This window comes from Thermobia domestica, chromosome 11 (genome assembly GCF_964235325.1).
Source record: "Thermobia domestica chromosome 11, izTheDome1.hap1.1, whole genome shotgun sequence".
Lineage (NCBI taxonomy): Eukaryota > Metazoa > Arthropoda > Insecta > Zygentoma > Lepismatidae > Thermobia > Thermobia domestica.
In genome coordinates this window covers 183,777,716-183,804,180 of record NC_137464.1, presented here as the reverse complement: position 1 = coordinate 183,804,180, position 26,465 = coordinate 183,777,716, and the positions used below count along the sequence as shown (strand labels likewise).

Below are 26,465 nucleotides of genomic sequence, written 5' to 3'. Positions count from 1 at the left end.
TCGATGTTGTTTACCACAACATTGCCAAAGTATTTCCATTCCGGTTTTCTCAGATCTCATTATCGTGAAGATTCATACACACTTGATATAAAAGGTAAGGGTTGCCAGGCACCTCTATTTTTGATCCCATTTGAATAACTAGAAGTGTTCTTGTCTTTGGGCAGAGAGAAGTCTTATTAACCCACTTGCTGAAGAAGAACATTAAGCTCAAACCAAACAACACAAAGCATCATTAAAATCACAAGGGCTTTACAAATTGATATAATTGCCTTTCCTCTTTAAACGCCGTTCTTAATATTACCTACTGTTATGTAATAATCTATTTTTCTATTATGCTGTGAGACTAAATAATTTGGTTTTTAGTGCAGGAATTTTAGGTCAAAATTAGGGGTTTATATATAAAAAAATCATTCAAGCAAGGAACTTTGCACAGTTGTAGTACTTGACCTCTTATCAACATACTAAAAGTCCCCTAAGATTGAGCTTGAGCTTCGGCCGCCATATTGGAAAAATTCCGCCGATTTTCAGTTTTTCACCGATAACTCCACAACGAGCAGAGATAGCGTAAGCCATAAAGAGCGATGATATGTAGAGAATGGAAAAACACATTTTGGTGTATAATACATCTCTTTATTCGTTCAGGAGATATGAAGTTTTAAGTTACGGAACTTTGCAGATAGTACGGTTTCTCTGGCAAAATTCGATCACTATAGATCGCATACTTACTCAAATTGTGCATTAAAACGAAGAGGATAGAAATACAGATTTTGATATATATATTGTATATATACGGTATATAGGGGTTGAACAAAAAAATCTAAAACGTTTGCAAAAGTGAGAAAATCATACCTAGTATGGTGTGGGACCTCCTTTTGCGTCCAAAATAGCTTGGATCCGATGTGGAATGGACTATGTCAGCTCCGTCAGCTCCTGAATCGTAGTGTGTGGAATTTTGTACCATTGTTCTTCTAAAACATGTTCCAGTTCCTTAAGGGATGCTGGTGGAGGATAATGAGACCGAACACGCCTTTCTAACTCAGACCACAATGGCTCAATGATGTTCAGACCTGGTGATCGTGGGACCCACGGGAGGTGTGATAGCTTCTGGTCATGCACCTCAAACCATGATTTCATCGTTTTAACAGCGTGACAGGGTGCCAAATCATCTTGGTAGATGCCATCATCATCAGGGAACAATATTTGGTCCCCCAAAGTGGACTTATACGTCTTAGCATTCACCATTCCATGCAGAGCTGTGATGGGACCTGCAGAAAACCACGATATCACTGCCCATACTGTAACAGAACCATCCCCATGCTTTACAGTTGGGAGCAGTCAGTCTGTATCATAGGCCTGCGATGGTATTCTCCATACGTAAATACGACTGGTTGTTGGAAACAAGGTGAAGGTCGATTCATCGAACCACATTACGTGTTTCCACTGCTCATGAGTCCACGACTTGTGTTCCTTGCACCACTGGATACGCCTCTTCGCATTTACTGCTGTGACCAGGGGTTTGGCGATAGCGGCTCATTTTATGAAGTTCCCGTCGCACTGTTTTCGATGAAACCAGGTTCTGTAGGCCGGAAGTGAGTTCAGACGTAATTCTCATTGCAGTGGTATTCTTTTTAGTTGCTACAATCCGTTTCTATGCCCTCCGGTCCCTATCTGACAGGATGGTATTTCGACCACTGTTGTGCTTTGCAGACGTCGTTTGTCCATGAATTGTGTATGACTTCGTGACATTGGACACAGTGTCTTTCGATAGCCTCACAATGTTCGCCACTGTTGCCGCATTTTCACACCACGACACTCACAGGTGAACTTGTTACTGTTGACGGAAGAGGAAAGTTCACGAGACAGTGAAAACAAAAACGATCGGCAACCGCAACACGTGTTGTACAGTGGAGGGCCAAACTTACGTGTCCTGTATGAAGTGTTTTTAGATTTATTGTCTATTCCCTATATATATATATATATATATATATATATATATATATATATATATATATATATATATATATATATATATATATATATATATATATAAGTGGCTTGTAAATCACACAGTAATAACATTTATAAATCAAGTGGCGATCCCTCAAGTTTAAAATACATGTAATTATTTTGTAGTAGACATAAACGTCTATTGAGCATAGTTTATTTTTCTTAACAAATCTCTAACTTTTACTTAATATTTCTACTGCGTTTATATTGTTTTGAAAAGTGCCACTACCTTTTTCTATCTAAAGATGCTAAAATACATTAGAATAAAAGAACTTATATTAAAAATTATCATTAAAAATGTGTTCTAAAGTTTGTTCTTTTGTCTATGTAATTTAAATTTTAAATACATATAATTCATCGTCATTTAGTTGCGAAGTAGGAACATCTGCGTAGTTATCACACGAAACACCTGACAATAACCGCTCAGGGGCGAACAAGACAATTCAGCGTTGAGACAAAAACACGATTCTTCTTACAATTATCTTTACACCCACAATTTATTATGTGCAATAACTCAGAAGTAGCAGGTTCCAGATCTGAGGAAACCGGTATCAATTTGTTGTTAGATTGTGTCCATCTCCAATATGTAGGCTGTAATGAATTCCCCTTCCGTTCGTGCACTTGAAGATATACACGAAAAAACTGTTGCTTTGTGGCTGCCCTTGTTGAGAGTGGCACTGAGAATTCAAATATGGAACTTAGTGTTTGCTTACCGATGAGAAAATTGTACTCATAATAATGATGCTCATGAAGACTCTAGCTTTTCTTGGAACCATAGCGTTGAAGCAGAAATCCTCCACCATAGCCTCGGCTATTGTTTCTTTGGTGGACAATGGATCATTGAACACCAAAATTAATACCCTCAAATCTTTATCTTACTGAAGAAGACGCATGAAGTTTACCATTTCAATATAGAAATAAAAATGAAATGAAACCTTTGAGTTTTACATCCCACGCATAAGCCGGCTATGCTAGAGAAGACGATGATGATGAGAAATGAGTGAAATGGTGGAATGAAGAAATTGAAGGAAACGAGGGAACCCCGAGAAAACCGACGCACACGGTGTTTGTCCACCACAAAGCTCACTTGGCGCGAGCGGGGATCCCATGCACCAGACGTGTACCCTCTACAACTAAGCCACCGTGGCCTCCCTTTCAATATATAGCCGAGATTGTACCACAACCTGTTTATGCATGAAAAAAACAACAGTATATCACATATTTCTTCCCCAAATAACAACTGTTGCTGATAAATATATTTATTTAATAGCATCACTATAGCTTATATTTATTTAATAGCATCAATAATAATACCAATGAATTATGGAACTTTGTAAAAAAAAAAAAAAAAAAAAAAAAAGACTAAACATCTTGCTTGGGGGAGATTGAATTACAAGGGACGTGAACTTTATTGTAATAATGAAATAGCCAATGCAGTATTTCTCTTCAGTATTTGTGCATAACACAGACAGCACTAATATCACTATAGTAAATGATGTAAATGAAAAACTAATTACTTAGCGTAGATTAAATCACTCACTCTGAAGTAGAAATGACAATCAAAAAATTAAAGCCCAGAACAGCTGTTGAACCCGATGGAATACCTCCATATATTATAAAGGGGTGTATAGATGCATTTACGTATCCACTATGGATCCCATTCAATCTCTCTCTGAAAACATGTGTTTTTCCAGATAAATGGAAATCATCTATAGTTTGCCCAATACCAAAGACCAATAATAAAAATGAAATAAACAACTACCGGCCCATATCAATTTTATCTACTTCTGCAAAGGTATTTGAACAAATTTTATACAGACGGATAATTCACCACATACGATTAGTAATATCATATCAACATGGCTTTATTCCAAACAAATCAACAACAACTAATCTTGCAATTATCACAGACTTCATAGCAAACTCGTTAGATGTTGGATGTCAGGTGGATGTAATCTATATATAGATTTTGAAATGGCGTTTAACAGAGTCAATCTCAAAGTATTAGTACATAAGCTAAACAACTATAATTTCTCTCCTCCCTTGATCAAGTTCTTCTCATCATATTTAAGCAATCGTAAACAAAACGTTATCTACAAAGAGTTTAAATCAACCGACTATACTGCGTACTCTGGAATTCCACAGGGCTCCAACCTAGGTCCGTTATTGTTTCTTTTATTCATTAACGATCTTCCTGATCACATATCATTAAGAAACAAATTGCTCTTTACGGATGACCTCAAAATATACGCCAGGATAGATACCATCCATGACTGTCTCAACTTACAACATGACTTAAAAACTATTGCAAAATGGTGTTCTATTGATAAACTTAGTGCAAACATAGATAAATGTAGTATTTTTTCGTTTCCTAGAAAAAAAATGAAGTAGAGTTTAATTATTCATTTAATTAGATCGTATTAAACAGATTATATTCAGTAAAATATCTCGCGGTTACGTTTGATACGAAACTAACATTTAATGATCATATAGTGAACATAGTTAATGAATGTTTTAAAATGTTAGGATTCATAATTAGAACGGGAAAGGAGTTTAGCAATATCCCCACACTAACAAAAATGTATTACTCTTATGTCCGATTAAAACTGGAATATGCTGCTGTGATCTGGAACCCATCGCAACAACAATACCGAAACCAACTCGAAAAAGTCCAATCCAAATTCATCAAATACTTAGTATACAAGAGTACTGGAACCGATCCATCTTACGGAAACTATCTTACATTAATAGACAACTTCTGTATCCCTACACTAGAACAAAAGCGAAATGTGGTAGATCTGATCTTTCTTCGTAAAACAGTACAAAATGAGTTTAATTGTACAGATCTGATATCGACACTAAATTTTCATGTCCCGACACTTAAAACTCATGCTGATAACTCTGGTCTGGTCTATTGCAAAAAGGCAAGGACCAACGTATTATTGAAGTCACCAATCTGAAGAATATGCTCTTCTTATAATAAATTATGTATCAAACACAACGAAAGTGATATATGTAATATGAACTATAATATGTTCAAGAAAATTATTGTAAGTTTATTTTGTAATGCACCAACACTATAATTGGGCTTTGGCTATTGTGTTGTTGTTCACAAATAAATGAATAAATAAATAAATAAATAAATATAGTTTTGTGTTTCTTGGTCCCAGAGGCAGGTTTTAGAAACCACAAATCACACTTTTCCATTGTTAGTGCTGTTAACAGAATTAAAAGATAAGTGTTCTGACCAATAACAACAACAGGCACTTGGCATTTTGTATTTTCCAAGGATACATTAACTATTGAAATATCAGCATTAACTTCTTGGTAAACCTTCACATTTTACTTCAAACAACGAGCTACCAAGACATTATTTAAGGTACCTTTATTTTTGCGATTACCTAAAAATTCAGCTTGAGTGCAGGTTGTAACTGAGTTTTCTTGAAAGTGAATTGTTGCCGACGTTGTACGTACTGTTCTCTGTTCCTCAATTCCTTTAGTCGTTGACTGTTCAGAAAATCATCAAAAACAACGATGCAATTTTCACTCTAATGAGATACTATGTACAACATGTAGCAATCAAGAATATCACCCTATGTCGCTAGTTTTGGCCATATAATAGAATGCAGAATGTCCTCCATCTAAAACATGAACAGCATTTGTTGATACTTTGAAGTTGCTTTCCTCACATTTAAAAGCTGAAACTACAGATTACTTGATGCCCTTTCTCATTGAGATGTTATCAAATAATGAAGGTGGTTTTGGGAAAAAGTCATATCGGAAGTAATCTTTCAACTGACCAGTTCCTTTTACGATATAGATAATTCTATGGCTATTAGTAACTACATTATTGGTTTAGATTCTTATTCCTGCATTCATTGAAGCCAAAGGAAAAACTTTGTTCTTCAGTTTCAGTTTAACGGTACTGAAGTCATTTCAATGCACAATTTAAGTAAGTAACCAATCTATAGTGATCGAATTCTGTCAGAGAAACCGTACTATCTGCACAAAATAACTAAGTTCCCATAAGTTAAAACTTCATATCTTCTGAACGAATAAAGAGATGTACTATTTACCAAAACGTGTGTTTTTTCGTTCCCTACATATCATTACTCTTTATGGTTTACGCTATATCTGCTCAATGTGGAGTTATCGGCGAAAAACTGAAAATCGGTAGTCATTTTTCAATATGGCGGCCGAAGCACAAGGTCTATCTTAGGGGCCTTTTAGTATGTTGATAAGGAGGTCAAGTACTACAATTGTGCAAAGCTCCTTGTTAATATTTTTGTTGTTTTTTTTTCGCAAAATTTCTGCACTATTTATACACTTAAGATAACTTAAATGAAATATTTCAGTTTTATGTTCCAGGGTTTCGCCGTGTAAGCCAGAGATGACCAACTACATGGCCGCGGACCGCATGCGCAAAAATCAAGGATATACTGTATATGGGGCTGCAAAGGAAGTGTTAAATTTAATTGGTGGTGTAAAGAATCTTTCTGCAATAGTTTAGATGGTGTTAAATCAATGCAGTGATCTCATTCTGGTTTAATTGGCTTACTCCGTCAAGATCTGTCCAGCCCTACATTATATTTTTCACCAAGAAGCTCTATGTGCCAAGTATTTAGAGATGGAAAACGTTATGAAAATGGTGATGAGTGTGCCAATTTCATAAGAGGATGAAACCGATCTTTGACCCATGGCAAGTTTCTTTCTTTACTTAAAAGTAACATACATTTTGATACTGTATTAGTCGAGTTGCAAAATCCGGAGTTCAGTTTTTCATTTCTAACACCTCAATGAACAGAATTCAAAGTTGCAAGGACGAAACCAAAGAATTTCATACTTAGTTGTACATCTAGACAGGTTCATTAGTCTTTTGAAGCTTTTCAGATCAACGTTTGGCAGAAGAAACTTCATAAATTTCCTATCGTCCAAAGAAGTGATAGAAGAATTTGGAGATCTTAACTTCATGTAGTAAACACCTTGACACGCTTTCGGTAGAGTTTACAAATCTAGTTATGGATTTCGGAAATATGACTTCCGAAAGTTAACTTTATTTTACATTCCCATGAGGTATGATATTTCAGAACAAGATTATAATATTCAGTTAGAGTTGTGTGATTTCCAAACTGATCCACTTCTACAGTCAAGGCAAGAGATGGGTCTACAGTTTTGGAAACTGGTACAAAGTCATAAACTTCCCAAGTTGAGGGAAATGCAAGAAGGATTGCTCCCATGCTTGGAAGTAATACCATGTGTGAATGTACATTTTTCTCTATGAAAGCCATAAAAGAAACGACTGACTGGTGCCCACCTCTCTGACCTGTTACTACTGTGTTCTTCTCCAATCGAAATTGACTTTGGAGAACTGTTTACTTCTTCTAATGAACGTCCAAAGTGTTCACATTGAACCAGGAGTAGCTAAAATTGGAGTTGAAATGTGAGTATCGTGTTATTATTTGGAATAAATATTCTAATATTTATTCAACTAATATTCTCTTAGATAAATCTTCAATTGTGTAAATTTGGGGTTGCGTGCAGTACACCTACAATAAAAATACAGACAACGAAACACCGATATGTCAAAAATATCGTTTAGGTTAGGTTAGATTAGACTCTCTTAGAAATATGATTTTCTCTGTATTAGTGTTTCGGTGTCTCTTTTTGAATGTCGGAGTTTTGATTGAAGGCATGCCCATAAATTTGACGATTTCCGGGTTAGGGCGTCATAAGTATATACTATAGACGTAAAGTATCATTTGAAGTTGCGGTCCTCGCCACGCACACATTTCTATGATACGGCCCCTTAGTTTAAAAAAGTTGGTCATCACTGGTGTAGGTTAAAGAAGACGGTGACGGTAAGAATTAATGAAACATGGTGGAATAAAGAATGGGAGACCATGGAAAAGCCCACTTATACGGCGTTTGCCTACCCCAAAACCCACCGGTCTGAGCTGGGATCGAACCAGAGACTCCATGCATCAGAGAAGAATGCTCTGCCACTGTGCTACTGCAGCCCTTATACACTTAAACACACACACATATATATATAGGGTGGTAAAAAACTCCACCGACAAAATTCGGGAGGTGATTCCCGACACCGAAACAAGAAAAAAAGTCCGTTTGCACTTTTCTCTAGGACACAGTTTCGGAGCTACATGATGCCGAAAACGTGGCAAAATACACTTTAGAGCGCTATATCTTCTCTGTTTCGTATGATAGAGGCAAGGCGGCATGATCACCTCAAAGAAACAAGACCTGCTGTATTCAAAGATGGGTATGTCGCAATCGTGAACTCAGTGCACAAGGGATTCCCCAAAAGAGTGTAGGAACTCCCGGATAAACTGTCAGGTAAAGATACGTCAAAATAGGTTTCCCACCTGGTAACCATAATTAGTTGTAATCATGTCGAGATCTCAGAGACGAATTGGTGGACGCGTCATATAAGGTATGTGTGGTTGCATAACCAGCAGGTACTGATGGTGACAACAATGAAGTTGTGGATATGAATTGTGGGTGAATAGACTTCGGGAGGTGACTCCACAACTGAAAACAAGGAAACAAGTCATGACCAGAAGTCGTAAGAGGCGGCGTGTTCCAGCAGGAAGAGAGCAAAAGATCGCCCACACACCGTGGGTAAAGTAGAATATCTCCCGAACGAATTGAGATAGTGAAGTCGGTCCACAAAATGAGAAAGAAAATCATACTCAAGGGAACTGATGCATCATGATGGTGCAAACTAAATGGAGCAGATGGAACTGCGCAATGGGATTCCATACAGGAAGAAGGGGGTTTCCGCAAAGCAAACATGGTAGGGGCAGTGAAAAGTGAAACAGACGTATGTACTATGGCCTGTTACGTATGGCTTACGTACGAACTGTGGGGTGAGAGCTGGAAAGGTGGGGATTCCCCATTGTAGCGTCGGGGACCAATTGAAGGGAACACCGCCGTACATAGGTGTTGGTGCAGCGGTTCCACAACAAGCATAGTACGCAGACATTGGAGGGCCGAGAATCGCTGTAGTCTCTACCGAGTAGGCAACTGAGGCATGGAAGATATGGACAAAAGTAAGCATGCGTACAGGCAAACATGGACTGTATTTTCAAGGATGATACACTACAGCTCGTACTGGTATCCGTGATGGATAAGTATCACAAAGAATGACACTAAAGGTTTCAGAAGTTTTACAGCAGTCTTACCTGTGGCAACACTAAAGAGGATGCTCGAAGTGACGTCCACCACTCTGAACACAGGCATTCAGACGTCATCGCACAGACCGGCGCACACGTCGAAACGTGTCTGGTTCTTCCCGCAAAACGTCACAAGCGGCTCGGAGGCGTTGTTCCAACGTTTGGATATTAGGCACCGGAGTAGCATAAATAACAGTTTTGAGATGCAATAGAAATCCAGAGGGTTTAAATCCGGCGACCGGGTAGGCCATGACATAGGACCGCCACGGCCGATCCACTTTCCCGGGAAAACAGTGTTCAAATAATCACGGACAGGGCGACAGAAATGCGCCGGGGCACCATCGTGATATACCATATACGTTGTCGTAAGAACAAAGGCACATCCTCCAGAAGTGTAGGAAGTATCTCGCGCAAGAAGTTCAAATAGATAGGCCCAGTGAGTCGTTGTGGAAGAACAACTGATCCAATGAGATGGCCACCCAGAATCCCTGCCCAAACGTTGGTACGAAGCTGGTGCTGATGGCGGGCCTGTATCATTCCATGTAGATTATCCACAGACCACAGATGACTATTATGAAAATTCTGGATACCTTCCCTTCCAAATTGGGGTTCATCTGTGAACAAAATGGAGGAGAGAAAACCGACAGTTGTTGCCACCAAATGTAGAACCTGATTACAAAAGTCCAGCCTGGGAGGAAAATCCCCTGGCGATAGACCCTGTACCCGTTGCAAATGATAGGGGTCAAATCGTTTGCATGAAAGGTCGACAACACCCTCTCATGACTGACATTATGCTGACGGGCAAGCTCCCTGGAACTTACACGCGGTTCATCGAGCACATGTCGTAAAATACGTTCTTCGGCATGCACAGTGCGTTCCTCACGTGGTCTTTCCGTGTCATGCATGACAGGGTGAAACATTTCGGTCTCGCACAAACGACGAAACAGCGTTGCAAATGTTGTATGATGCGGTTGGCGACTATTGGGATATCGATCGTTGTATAATCGGGCTGCCTGCCTACCATTTCCATGTGCTTCTCCATACACAAAAATCATCTTGGCCTGTTCCTGGTAGGTGTAATGGGCCATTGTTACAACACTCTACACTGTGAACGTGATTCACAACACACAACGTAGTAATTGCCTACTTCAACTTCACGGATGACTTTGACAGACAAGGTAGGTCTGCTCAATGGTGATGTATTGTTTGTTGGTTGTGCACTGAGTATTTCTTCCCTGCTAACTCCTTGTGCATTAGTATGATCTGGACAGGCAACTTGTGGGTCCTCTCGAGGCAAATCAACGAAGTACGTATGTAGTGTGCTTTAGCTGTATGGTAGCTATGGTCCTCTGTTTGTGAAGGTGCAATGTTCCCGAAAATATTCAATGTTTTGCTGTCAGCAGTGTTCGAATAAACGAGGGGGTTGGAGGGAAAATCACCTTCACGTAAAAGCTTATATCCGGCTTATATCATGAAAATAACATAGTATCCCTGGCAGGAATAATTAATACCACTGCATTGTTGGTTACCATCAATCCCTGGTAGTTATGGATTTTCACCACAGCGAAATAAAACTACCGCTAATTTTAAAGTTTTCTTTAAAAAAATAATATCTTGGAAACAAATAACATTATTGGAAAAACAAAAACATAGTGCACTAGATAATATTCTGAATGTGATACCGTTATCACAACTCACCTATCTTCTTTGGGTGTGCCGCTATTAACACAACCCGCAAAAAATGCTAAATCTTTCGGCAGTTGCATATAGGAAGCAGATAAGTGAGTTGTGGTGACGGCATCACATGCAGAATCATAATATCTAGCGCACTATGTTTTTGCTTTCCCAATATTTGTATTTATTTTGAACATATTATAGAACAACTATAAAATTAGCGGTAGTTTAATTTTCACTGTGGTGAAGACCCTCATGGAACCACACATAGCGAATATGACGTGTCCACCATTTCGTCTCTGTTTGAGATCTCGGCATGGTACAACTAATTATAGTTACCAGGTGGGAAACATCCATTCACGCCTATTTTGACGTATCTTTACCTGACAGTTTAACCGGGAGTCCCTACGCTCTTTCGGGGAATCCCTTGTGCACTGATTTCACGATTGCGACATACCCATCTTTGAATACAGCAGGTTTCGTTCCTTTGAGGTGACCATGCCGCCTTGACTCTATCATTCGAAATAGAGAAGATATAGCGCTCTAAAGTGTATTTTGCCACGTTTTCCGCATCATGTAGCTCCGAAATAATGTGTCCTAGAGGAAAGTACAAAGGGACTTTTTTTCTTGTTTCGGTGTCGGGAATCACCTCCCGAATTTTGTCGGTGGAGTTTTCTACCACCCTGTATATATATATATTGAGTAACTCGCAGGAATAGGAAAAGTAACAAAGTGCCAATTGCAACCTAAGTACACCTGTTAACTTACGAAGCTCAAAGCTGATCTCATTATGTCCCTTCTGCTAATTCTAACTCGTTTCTAATATCCGCAGCAACCTTTCTGTAGAGACAACACACGAAAAGTAGAATTTATGGCCCAGAAATATGAGTATAACATTACATTTTGTAATATGCCTTCACACTAGATCCTGTGAGCCGCTCACGTGAGCTGTAGCTGCTAGCTTTACATTGTCTTAAATGTACGTCTTCATACACGCACTTCTTTGCAAATGAACCGCGGCTCTGAGCTGCTAAGATGATCATTCCGCCAGTAGCCGGCTCGAGCGAGCTGCTAGCGGAAAAGAAAATAACACGCAGTCTTATGAGAGAGGACTAGCTCAGGAGAGTAATGCTCCCGGAAGTAGGAACGAAAAACACAGTTCTGATTGGTTGGCGTTGTCCATTTCTTGCCACGTTGCATTTAAATAGCAGAAATCAAACAACTGTTGCTGTCGGTCTTCGTGGCCGAGTGGATACGAGTGCGAAACGTCGACGAGAGCGGACGTGGGGAAGAGTTCTCGGAAGACTGTTTTTACTGTGTTGCATAGGAAAGTTAGTGAGACGTACTGTTATTAATAATTTTCTGAGCTTATTGCTCCTGTGTATTGCAGGTACGTGGTTATTCTTTTGGCCTGTAAAAGTGAAGTAAAATGAATCGTGTAAATACTTCGCGATTCTTCGCGACGCTAATGGTGAACTCACTTTCAAATATAATAATGGAGCCGTTGCTAAAGTATTGGTAAATGATGCTACTTTAGAAGTGAAAGTGTTACGCATATTTAATTTGCCCCCGGAGACTTCGATTCCTTGTATTCAGACGACTTTAAGTGCCTATGGTAATGTGTTAAGTGTTACACCTGATGCATGGTCTAGACAATATCGATATACTGTAAATAATGGCATTTATCTTGCCCGTGTCCAGCTTAAGCGAAACATTCCATCATTTGTGATGTTTTCAAAATATCAAGGTCATATTATTTATGAAGGACAGCCTAAAACTTGCCAACGGTGTCATTCAGAATTACATGAACGCTCTAATTGTCCTTTAAATCCTCGCCCTACTGTGTTGCCTATACCCCCTACTTTTCCCCGTCAAGTGCCTGTACCTCCCCCATCTGCCATCCAATCTAGTACTACGGACAGTGAATTACATGTAACGAAGGAAGAAATTCAATTCAGTTCTAATGATGTTCGACCTGTAGCTCCAAGCGAAGGTGTTGAGAACCAAACACAGGCAGAAACAGCTGACGTAACACCAGAGGAAGTAGCTGGTGTTTCTCCCGTGGAACTCGCTCAGACCGAGGTAACTGAAGGTCAATCCATTTCAACAACAACAACAACGGGGAGTGTCGATAGAAAGCAAACAGAGGCTTCTTGTGTGCTTCAAACTGATACAAACGATAATAACTCTGACCTTCTCAAGGACGCTGACATCGATAGTAATGATGATTTTCCGTTACTACGATCTAGCCAACGCAAAATTAAACGTTCGAAATTAGAGAATAAAAGACATGATAATGTATCGCCAAAAAGACGGACACGTCAACAAAGTGCGCTTCACCTGCAAAATAATAGTACTGCCTCACAAAAGAAATTAAATACGGGTGATAATCAGGCAAGCAATATGGACTGTTCTGAAACGGCGTCTGTAAATACCTGAATACTTCGTTTTCCTTTAGTTGTTTACATTTAACAGGAAATGAGTGTTAAGGTTCCCTTGTGTTTACTGTGTTTACTTGGTTTACTAAGTTTACTGTGTTTATTTATGTCCTTATTGAGTTGTGTTACTGTTAATGTTAATGGCATGAGTTCGGAAACGAAACGTCAACTGTTTAAACAGTTTCTATTTGACCACGATCCCGGAATAATTTTTTTGCAAGAGGTAGTTAAAGATAATTTTGCTTATCTCACTGGTTATAAATCTTATGTAAATTTGGGAGTGAACCGGAGAGGTACTTCAATTTTGATCAAGCACGAATTTGAGATTTCTCAGTTGCGCATGACACCAGATGGCCGTGCTATTGGTTTTCTTTGGAACAAAATATTATTTCTTAATATATATTCTCCTAGTGGGCATAATAAAATAAATGAACGTAAGATATTTTTTAATGAAACGTTAGCATATATGTTTAATCTGACATATGATCATGTAATTTTGGGGGGAGACTATAATTGTATTATTCGACCTGGAAAAGGTGCCACAGGAGACACTAGTTATAGTCCTGAATTACGATATTTAGTCAATGGACTTAGGTTACAGGATGTTGCTACTTTTAAAAAGAAAGACCATTTGTACACGTATGTCCGTAGTAATAGTACTAAGAGTAGAATAGACAGATTTTATTTTAGTGATAGGTTGTGTACACCACAAGTGATGTATGATGTGCGTGGTAATTCTTTTTCCGATCTTTTTGCAGTACAAATATGGATCCCTTATGATGTACCACGAAAGTTAATGGGTAAATCTTATTGGAAATTAAACTCTTCTTTGTTAGATTTACCTGAAGTTAAAGAAAACTTTCGAAACTGTTGGATTAAATGGTGTGAACGTAAGCCCCACTTCAACTCTATTCTCAATTGGTGGGAGAAAATGGTTAAACCCAATATCAAAACCTTCTTTATGCGCATCGCACAGAATCAGGCTATACAGACTACACATACTTTGCAATTTTATCACAAATGTCTCCAAGAATTGAGTCACAGGAATGATCTTCCAAATCAATATCAAAGATTGCAATTTTTTAAAGCAAAAGTTTTAAATTTGCAACGAAAAAACTTAGAAGGGTTTACGGCAAGAAGACGTGATCCTCTGACGATTCCACACGAAAGGTTATCCATGTACCAACATATAAAAGAAACTCGCCGACGAGAATGTCTCAGTATTCCTTCTCTTCATACAGGGGATGCGAATGTCCTTCAGAAGCAACCTGATATAGCGGCTTATATACTCTCCGAATACCAAAATAAATTTAATGACATACCTGATCCTACTCAGTCTGATCCGTCATTTCCTCTGCCGCAAGTGAATTTTCCTACCTCTGAAACACACCTCTTGACCCAACCATATACAATGAACGAAATCCACCAAGTAGTTAAATCTTATAGTACAGTAAGTAGTCCAGGAGTTGACGGAATTCCGTATGCTTTGTATCAATGTTATTGGGATATTATTGCCTCGGACTTTCTTGAAGTCGCTCATTATGTTCTAGAGACGGGTCAGGTGTCTACCACATTTGCTACGGGGGTCATTGTTTTAATACCGAAGAAAGATAAACCTGAAGTGATTACCGCCCTATTACATTACTCAACTGTGATTACAAAATTATTGCGAAATGTCTTGCTCGTAGATTGCACCCTTTCATGCCTGATCTACTGCATGACGCCCAAAGTGGCTTTAGTATTGGTAACAAAATGTTAGATGTTCTAATGGACTTCCGCGACACAGTTGCTTGGTTTGATACCACTGGTACTATGGGTGGTTTACTGAGTTTAGACCTCTGTCAAGCTTTTGATAATGTGAGACATTCCTATTTATTTCTTGTTATGCAACATATAGGGTTACCTCAGAAATTCATTCAACAAGTCCAAACCCTGTTTTTACATGCAGCTTCTAGACTCCAAGTCAATGTTTTCTTGACACCAGCATTCCCAATTCGTAAGTCCATACACCAAGGAGACCCCTTGTCGTCGGTTTTGTTTAGTATATATCTCCTGCCTCTTATTACGGAACTCGATCGCCAGCTTACTGGAATTCCAATAAACGGCACTAAACTTGCATTGCAATCTTATGCAGATGACATTAGTGTCATTATCCGTTCAAAAGAGGATTATCAACAAGTTATGCAGGTTATGGCTCATTTTAGAACATCTGCTGGAGCTAGTCTAAATATGCATAAATGTAAATTTTTAAAGTTTGGTGTTACAACTCCGACTTATCTGCCGCCTACTATATCTGTTGTGTCACAAGTCTCTATATTAGGTATAGTCTACCAGCCAAATGTTTCCTCAATGATTATTTCTAATTGGAAGAGAGTGGTCACTAATATAAAGTTACTTTGTCAGGATATTCGTTTTCGACCATTTAATTTGGAACAACGAATCTGGATTTGTCATAGCTATATTTATGCAAAATTATGGCATGTTGCCCAAATTTTGCCTGCTCCGAAGGATAGTCTCCGTCAAATTCAATCTTTGAGTCTTTGGTATATTTGGCAAGGGCAAATCTTTCGTGTGCCTTATTCAATATTGTGTAAAAGGAAGGAAAGTAGAGGTCTTAAGTTGATCAATATCCGTTTAAAGTGTTATGTTCTGTATTTCACAAAATGGTATCATAGACTGTATCAGGAATCTCCTTCCTTCACTAAAGAGTAGGCCTTATTCTGGTATGAAAGAGTCGGTATACTTGCACCGTTAAATATAGGTAACTTACTCCCATCTGTCTCTTACGCATTAACTTACTTGCAAACAACGTATGTCACTCTTGTGGACAGGAAGATGATTCTCAACATCGTCTCACTACGTGTTCTAAGGTTTTACCAATATGGCATTTATTACGGGCCATGTTAGGATATATATGCCACTGTGGAATTCAAGCATTCCCAGATACTTTATTACGCCTTCCTGATTTTTGCTATATGCCGCAGCCTAAACAAAATTCGATGCTCTGGTTGTGTGCTTATACGGTGTACTATCTGGTTACTCATATAGATTATTCAGAATACCAATACAAATTGTTTATGTACGGTGCGCATGTCAAATGTCAAAATGTTCCTTCTTATTATGGATTTTTTGCTAATTATTTGAAGTTTTTGTTACCCCCTCATAACTTGGGGCGTTTTTTTGATCAGTAGTTATGTTATATAATTTGTAGTTTTTTGTTAAATTGCACAAATGTATTGTTAAGCTGTCAATAAATCAGTTAAAAAAAAGTGGGCTAGCGCTGTATGCTAATAACTAAAATCTCTTTTGGCGTGAGTTCAAACCTGGCCCGAGGAAAGTTTTTTAACATTCTTTTTACATTTTATAACACTTTTTAAATTAAAATAATATTAAAATAATACTCAAAAAAGTGATTTACTTACTTTTGTGCAGATAAGTAGAGTAGTAGTAGGAACGGGTTAGAAGCCCCGCAGGGTTTGTTTTGTCCCCCTTGTACTCCATGGTATAAATTTTGTGACCAACTTAAAACAACTGGCAAGGGTAGCGCGTAAAACAGCTGGCTAGAGTAGCGCGCGAAAAAACGTACTTCGGAGAGCATTACTCTCTTGAGCGGATCGTTATGAGAGCCCTTCACACGTGAGCGTGAACTCAGTTGCAATGAAGAAAAGAGTACATACTGTATAATTATTTGATATTGAAAATTGTCCAATTTTGGTGTTATTTTGATGAAATGCACACTTTATATTATTATACCGTTTGTTGAACAAAGATATAGACATCCCGAAGTAATTGAAAAAGTTTCATCTTTTCTCAGTTCAGAAAACAGACTGTTACAACGATAACCTGTATTTACGTTGTTTATTTCATTTAATGTGTAGGGTAAAAGTGTTTTAACGTATGCACTTACTATACAATAGAAAAAGAAGAAGAAAATGATATAATGCAGTGGTGCACACACACCCTCATGTCCATGACGCACCCCCCCTCAATTGTCAATCCGTAAGTGTTCTTCCATGAAAAAAAATCTTTTCGATTAATTTTTACACATCCTCGAACATATTTATATAGATTTTTAACCCCCCAAATATTTCAATGACGCAGTTTGCGTCATAGCCCCCCCCTTGTGGGCACCCCTGTATAATGTCATGAATAATCTTATTTTGTAGATGTTATATTTTCAGTCGATATATATCAATGTTTGTTGATTCGTAGTTTCGCTTCCTCCTCTCTTATGTCTTCTTGGACGAGAAAACTAGTTATTTCTAATACCAATGAGAGTGAGCGATTTCCACTCATACTCTACAGCTACAGTTGTTAAGGACAATAGTACGGTTACTATGATAACAGTTCCGTTGCCAGACTTGTTTATCTATGCTTATTACAAATATAATGCAAGAGGACGCCATGTTATTATGCAAAATCACTGTGAAACAAATAACAAGTATTCTGAAATATAGTGCATTTAAATGATGCAAATAGTGTTCAATCAATGTATACTTAGGCTATCGTAGTAAGTAACAGTCATATATTAGTATACATGAGTCATATATATGAGTTATATTACAAAATAGAACTGAACTCAGGCAAAGTAAAACGTTCGTTATAATGTAAAATGAACATTCTTCCAATCTTGATCGATTTATAGGATGAATACACATTATTCTATACCTTCTTTTAATTTTTCTTGTAATTTATCGCTAAGACTACGCTGTGGCTTCTTCTGACTCTAATAGGGCTACCATTTTAGTATCATGATTTTCTGAGTGGTTCAGAAGTATTCAACGCCTTCACACCACAGGTTCACATGAGCGGCTCACAAGATCTAGTGTGATGGCGACTTTAGAACCTTTTCCTCAACATTCTGTACAAACTGCATGTTGCCCATTAAGGAAAATACACTAAATCCGAGATTTAAAACACCTGCTTTTAACTACTGAAATTTATGTACTGTAGAAAGCTCAAGCTTCTGACAGTGAGACATTTTCTCATATCATCATGTTCTCTCAAATGATGTACTATGAATTGTATAATATTGTCAAGTGTTATATATACCTTACTTTTGTTCTGATTAATGATCTGCATTTCCACTCTTCTGAAAGCATGAAACTTAAGTATAGCGTCTTCTTTCCAAAAATATGTTTACTAATGCTACTAGTAAAATGTGTCCACCCTTGGATAAATGTCTAGTTGGGTTTCTTAAACTAATTTAAGAACGCTGAATCGAATGAAAATATTTCTAAACCTATCTGTTGATAGGGTCACGAGAAAAATAACCTCAAGCTTGGGCTCTTTGAAGTACTGTTTATGCCAATGGTGAAAATGTCCACGATTGAATACATTTTTAATTGCGTTTTCCCTACTAATTTGAGGGTTTTTTTTATTCAATAGAACAGTTTTATAACATATTTGTCCATGTCACCACGAGAAAACTCTTTGGATCTGAAATTATTCTTGATTAACGATAATTTACTAAACTCTCTCTCACTTGAAACGGTCACTAGAAGGATAAAGAAAATTTCTTATTGGAATGCAAAGTTCAGGAAATACAAATATTCTAACTTCAATTTATAAATTGCATTGAGAAGAAAAAATAAAAGCCCTTTATTTTCTGTAACTTGGTCAGATCCGAGAAAGTAGCTGCACATATACCTACTTATACATTTGTTTGTTTGATAAGTTTATCATTCAGATTATGAAAATAGGTCTTAATATTTTTCAATTCTGAACACCGACAATCCGAGATATGATATTAGTACGATTACGTTATATGACTACATGATATATATATATATATATATATATATATATATATATATATATATATATATATATATATATATATATATATATATGTGTGTGTGTGTGTGTGTGTGTGTGTGTGTGTGTGTGAAATCTTTGAGTTTTACGTCCTACAGTTATGCCGGCTAGGCTACAGGAGACGGATATATACAGGGTGTCACATAAGTCCGTTTACATAGGCCATCTCGGTAACTACTGAAGATACGGAAAAATAATAAGAGAGCAATGTTATTGGAAAGTATGTGTTTTCAATCTAAAATATTGGAATTTTCCGAATTGGACCAACCGATTGGGCTGTACACTGGTATAGCGCCCAATGGTAAAGAAAAATGCAACGTTGCCATATCTTTGTTGGACAACAATGAAGGAAAGCGTGTGTAGTTTGAAGTATCCTAAACCAAGGAGAATAGAAGAGACGACCACAATGAAGGCTATGAAAAAGGATCGCAAGCGACGTCAATCCAAGGCAGTGGCGTCACCATCAGAACGCGTGCAGATACGAAAAAGAAAGTGAATTGAATTTAGCCCTTTCTAATTTTATTGAATTGTACTCTTGTCTCCTCTCGTTGACATCACTTAGCCATTAGTACCAGTTTGCCGTGAATAAATTCAATTCATTTATTTCGTACCTGCCCCCTCCCTTCTGATGATGACGCCACTGCCTTTTAATGGCGTCGCTTTTGACCCTTCTTCATATCCTTCATTGTGGTCGTTCCTTCTATTCTCCTTGGTCCAGGATACTTCAAACTACATACTCTTTCCTTCATTCTTGTCTAAGAAATATATGGCAACGTTGCATTTTTCTTTACCATTGGGCGTTAAACCAGTGTACACTTCAAACGGTTGGTCCAATTCGGAAAATTCCAACATTTTAGATTGAAAATACATACTTTCCAATAGCATTATTCTCTTATAATTCTTTCATATCTTCAATAGTTACCGAGATGGCCTATGTAAACGCACTTATGGGACATCCTATATATATATATATATATATATATATATATATATATATATATATATATAGTGTGTTTCAAAACAATGCCTACAACGTTTGGGAGGTGATTGCTGACACCAAGATAAGACAAAAGTATACACCAACCTGGGTGCACAAATGCTTCTTTTCAGAGTTATAGGCTACCAAAAGCATGGAAAAATAAACTTTAAAGGTCCATAGCCCCAATACTATGGGACCTATCGTAGTCGGGTCAAGACTTCACTTAACTAGTATGTGCCCTATCCAAAAACACAAGCTTCAGAATCCTGCACTACTTTCGCAACAATTTTTATAGAGGTAGTTGATGAGTACTTCAAAGTGAATGCCAGTAGCCAAACTCCCTCTATAAAAATTGTTGGGGAAGTACCGCAGGATTCTGAAACACGGATATTTGGATAGGGCACATACTAGTTTCTAAGTGAAGTCTTGACTCGAATACGATAGGTCCCCGTAGCCCACTATCAATCCTAATATTGCCAACTCTGAGACATATTAATCCTCATATTTAAATTTTTAAACATAATTTTGTTTTGCTTTCAGTTCTTGAATTTGTTCTACGAGAGCGTTTTGTTCTTGTCTATATCATAATTATATTTATTTCTTCTTTGGTTTCAATTTCTTAACTTCAACAGTTAGTTTCTTTTCACGTTTGATTTTACTTTCCTCTGCACTTTTGATTCATTTCTGTGCAATATATTCATCATAGCGTCTCCGGGCTGAACAAACTGAGAGAAGCATTCTTCGATCAACAAGAACAGGTTCCACACCTCCATAGTACATAATTGCGTAAATCACCCGCCTCCGTGCTACCAGAGAATCTTCGATTTAGTTTTCTACAATAAGTGTCTTATTGACTGAGAACCCGCCCTTCACTGAGACATTGCCGTGGGATGAAATTAATGTCACAAATCAGAATATTCTTGTTTCTTGGACATTACCTTTGCAAAGAAGTCATCTAACCTGATGTTGCCGTCTTCTCTTCGTATTCTCTGAAGTCAAGAAACCCCTGGATTTCAGTACAGAAAAACATAAATTGACACTTTGCATTCTCAGCTACAGAATCAGATATTCTATTATGCTCATGCAGAGTTTGTAGGATACGTTTCATCCTAGTCTGAGCAAGTTCTGGCCTTTTTTTTTAAGTCTGGGGTCTAAAGCTAATTCCAGAGTATCCTTACCTTCTGCTGTTTTAAAATATGTCGCTCCGTAGTTGCCAAATGGTCACTCATTGGTGGCTGTGCCTCTTGACACTTTTTCTCAGGATCAGAATATCTACAACATATCACAGTTTCAAGTAATTCCACCGAAATCCAGAATACCGTTATCTTCTGTTCTTTTTGTAAGTGGCCCTGTAGTGGCCAAACGGTTAGAGATGGATGGTTGTGCAAATTCAGACTTTTTTTTCAAGATCACAATATCTACAACATATCACGGTTTCAAACAATTCCATCGAAATTCAAAATAACGTTACCTTATGTTTTTCTTCTGTGGCCCTGTAGTGGCCAAACGGTCAGTGATTGGTGGTTATGCCCATCAAGACTTTTTCCCAGGATCACAATATCTACAACATATCATGGTTTCAGTCATTTTTTTTTTTTACCGAAATTCAGAATATCACCATCTTCAGCTGCTTTCAAAGAAGTGGCCCTGCAGTGACCAAAAGATAAGTAATTCCTATTAAGACTTTTTCTCGGGATCACAATATCTACAACATATCACGGTTTCAGTCTTTTTTTTTTTTTACCGAAATTCAGAATATCATTATCTTCGGCTGTTTTCAAAAAAGTGGCCTCGTAGTGGCCAAACGATCAGAGATTGGTGGTTATACGTACCCATTAAGACTTTCTCAGGATCACAATTTCTACAGCATATCACGGTTTCAGTCATTTTTAAATCCAAATTCAGAATATCACTATATTGCTGTTTTCAATAAAAGTGACCCTGTAGTGGCCAAATGGTCAGGAATTTGTGTACTACAACATATAACGGTTTTAAGCAATTCCACCAAAATCCAATTTCCGTAAGGATTGTGCGGGGTCTTTTGTCATTTCGAATGGGGCATTGCCCCTGCAACCCTTTTCTCGCAAAAATTACAAAACCCGTATTTCCTACTTTGAAGTCATCTTTGCATCGCCAGAGTTTCGTTTCTTTAAAGTGGCTCTTTTAAACAAGGGTACCATTTTTGAAGAGGGGCCCTTTGCTCCCCCCCTTACTTTATTTTCCGGAAGAATTAAAAAAGAAAAACGAGTCGATTTATTTTTGGTCTAGTATATAGGTGCCAAGTTTGAAGAAAATCGGATGAAGAGAAACCTTTGTGAAGCTATCACCTTTACACTTTCACTTATTGGACTTAACGGGTTTTTGCCCCAAAATCTTCAATTTTCACTTCGTATAAACTGTAGGCCTACGAAAATTGTATACAGTATGTAATTATGATGTTTTGGTCAGTGACGCTGCAAATGTGTTTGCAAGGCGATTGTGTTGAGATAGGTTCGGTTGATTGGCTTCCTTATGTTATAGAGAAGTGGAAAACATTTCGGAAGTGTTTAGACCGAATAATTTATGTTATATTTGCAGTGAAGCAATGGCGCCGATTTATCTGTAAATTGGGGGGGCATTCATATGCAGAAGATATATATATGAAGATTTTAAGACAAATTGCACTCAGATTATGCCAAATAATGTATACTCATAAATACAATAGGGGGCCCACATGAGCTTTGGGGGGGCTTGGCCCCCCAGGATCGGCACCCTTGCAGTGAAGTAACATTTTCAGTATAAACTCAACTCAGTATAACCCAACCTAAGCAAAATATCAAAAGTTGTTTTTTCAGTTTATAATTTAATATGCGTCGCATCGAATGAATATCAACAATATAATGCATGGTAGATCGGTGTGATGGTAGGATGTGTGAAACAATCTCGTGGTTCAAAAGAATAAAAGGCAATCTTACTTTAAAGGAAAAATAGTCTGTGATCGCTTTTTCTCAATAAAACGAAAATGGATTCTAGGAAACTCGATATTCAATTGTCTCCAGAAAACATACAAGCTAACATAGCAGCTAACCGTGGAAATGTCTACGAGTCGAAATACTATCTGCTACCTAGTAATAGATGTAAAATAATATATTACAATTACAGTAATTTTTTCCAAGGTAGAAATTCATAGTAATGTGAAATACAAAAATATAATTTTTCCTATGTCTTGCAATTTGGTTGCTATAGAATTAATAATTTTGTTTCGATTTCCTCGCGGCACACCGGTTGGGAAACGTTGCTCTAATGCCTTCCTATTTACCATTACCTCCTCTTCAATAGACAGGTTAGTTTAGCATCAAACATGTTGTAACATGTAGGCTTACCTTATAGATGATAGACGACAATCCTGGCTTTGACTTCACGTAGCTACATTAATCATTCGGCTTGAGTTGCTTAGTAGCAAGTTGTTTTCTTAGTTATTTTCTCTAAGAAACTATTCAAAGGATATATAAGCTAAACGTCATTTGGACCGTTACATATGAGAGTTCGGCTTCAACCTTTCTACCTTTTTAGTCGATCTATTAACGTTCCCTGTATTACAGTAGAATGAGAGTACGGGGAAACGAAGGAAAGAGGAATATTTGAAATTTCAAGAATGAAGTTCTCCTATTTTATACCTATCCACAGAATACAAGCTAATACATATAGTCACAAAACTAAGTATATTGAAGTAATTTTAAACTTACAGTAATTCAAGCAATTTATTGTTCAAATACTCTTATAATAATTTAAAGATTTATGAAGTGCACTGGGTATCCAAACTGCTGGGCCTGGGTATCCAACTGTTGGGCCTGGGTATCCATTTGGATACAAAAAGGTAGCTTAAAAATGCCCTGTTATGTATTCTAATATATCCTCTGCGGTTCGGCCTGTCCCTCATTAAAAAGAATCTATTATTTCTAAACTTACATCAAATATTTCTATGTCTCTCCCCAGATTGCGAATAACAAAAACCCTTAGGTTTCTTAATGCTGATAAGTTATGAAACGCAGACCCTTTATTCAAGGCCGGTCTTAGGAAGTGCAGGTCCAATTTTGAAACAATTTAGGTCGGCCTAATTTTCTCAGTCAACTTGTAATGTGCTGTTTCTTGACAAGTCTAGAGTGTGGGACCCCCTTAGGTGCGGGATCCAATCAGGAACAATCGATTCGATCGGCTTAAGCCCGGCCATGCCGTAGATCAAAACACAAGGAAAGTTCAATTAACTGTCTAGAACTAATTAAAATTTACACTAAATTTTGGGCATCGTGGTTGTAACAGTGTAATTAGGGCTATCTACCCTATTCCATGAAAATGTTAGCAGTAAGAAATTTGATAAGTTCTTTAATACACTTTAATATATACGGCTCTGCAAATTCATTGGGTCTGGTGAGCGAGTTAATAATGAAATGAAACGTCAAATGATTATGTCTCTTAGGCTAAGGAAAACGGATGATTAATGAAAGTGAATGATAATGGACTAATTGGTGGAATGAGAATGTGGGAGGAAAATGGGAGTACCCGGAGAAATCCCACGGCCACAATGTTGTCCACCACAAACTTACTTGGCCGAGGATCGAACCAGGGACCTGGTAAGAGTTTCCTACAGGCATTTCATTCAATTCAATTGCTCAATGAACCGATTCATGAAGAACCGGTTCCTGCCCTTAAACTATGAAATGTTGGAGATAATAGTAGAATCGGCTTGTGTATAGCCTGCTCCCCCTAGTTCTTTGTCACCGGAACTAGAAGAGTCACAGATCGGAACAGGCACTATATACCATTTCAACCACTCCTGCTACTACTACTACTACTACTACTACTACTACTACTACAACTACTACTGCTACTACTACTACTACTATTACTACTACTAGTGCTACTACTTTTACTGCTACTGCTACTACTACTATTTATGTCGAAAACACAACCCAACCAACCCCTGCGGGGCTTCTAATCCGTTCCTACTAGTACTACTACTTTTGCTACTACTACTACTACTACTACTACTACTACTACTACTACTACTACTTATACTTATGTCGAGAACAGAACTCACCCAACCCCTGCGGGGCTTCTAACCCGTTCCTATTACTACTACTATCTGATTCATTATGAACTAATATGAATCGTTAGAATCACTATGATTCATTAAAAATCACTGGGGGGAGCGGTCTATATTCAATCCGTAGAATAATTACAACATTTCATAGTTCAAGGGCAGAAACTGGTTGTTTACGAATCGGTTCATTGAACGATTCAATTGAATGAAATGCCTATAGGAAACTCATGCCCAGGGACCCCAAGCAGCAGAGGTAAGCGCTCTACCACTGCCCCGCTCGGTGACCTACATCATCATGAACAATTTAGTGGATACAGCTCATAGATCATGGGAAATGCATTTCTCCCCAAAGGTGCGTAATGTGCACAAATGACTACTTCCGCAGCTCAATAGTGTTATTACTCAAAACAAAGAGCTAACCAACCAACTTAAGTATCATGATCGTGTTCTACAATCCAAAAGACATAAAGATATCATATTTGTTTCCTTGCCACATCCAACTTTTGAAAAATTGTTGAACAGTGTTATTATTTCTACTAAAACCAGATAACGAAAAAAATGTTATCATTCCAACTTTTAGTATAAAAAGGTTAAATTTTATAAACTGCATTATGTAATAAACTTATGCCTTGTTACTGACATTCAACGACAATGTGCAATATGTTTAAGACTTTTAAAAACTTTCAGTAGTCTACTTAAAATGCAAAGACCTACTATCTACCTTCTTGTAAACTCTGACTAATCATAGAAAACTAATATTGAATATCAAACTTACCGGTAAACAAATTAACAAAATACAATACGATAAATTTTCCTGACACACGTATAAAGTGCAAGTTGTTTGTCTTCGCAACGAGAAATAACGATTTAGCAGAAGAGCGGGAAGCCAGTGAAAAATCAATAAGTGTAGCCAGGTATTGACGGCACGAACTCCCAATAAAACTCACTTACAAAAGGGGAGAAAACAAAAGAATATTTTTATATGGTAGAAAATTAATATAACAAGAATTTATGTATATTAAGTACGACTTCTCAATATTTGAAAAATAAATTGTATTGAGTGAGTAAAATATTTTTCCTACATATTTAGTTCAATTTGTTTTAAAAAAATAAAATAATTCCTTGACATTTATTGCTTAAATGATTCTCTAAGACATTATGGGATGTTATGTTCTTGGAATATGCCCAAATAATTCTGTACAGATAGATAATACACGTGTAAACCGATGTGCCATGAAATTTACACAAACATGTGCTAGGGTAGAGTAGGTTTGGTTAGT

General features: G+C 37.6%; 1 protein-coding gene across 1 annotated transcript in view; it reads right to left on the bottom strand.

The window, feature by feature from the left end:
* The window catches only part of Tektin-A (Tektin A), a 94,426-nt gene extending 68,333 nt beyond the window's left edge, over positions 1-26,093 (bottom strand). Inside the window, exon 1 of the mRNA XM_081731420.1 lies at positions 25,961-26,093. The gene's annotated coding sequence lies outside the window, so the exon portion shown is untranslated. The remainder of the gene's footprint in view (positions 1-25,960) is intronic.
* Between the last annotated feature and the right edge of the window lie 372 nt (positions 26,094-26,465).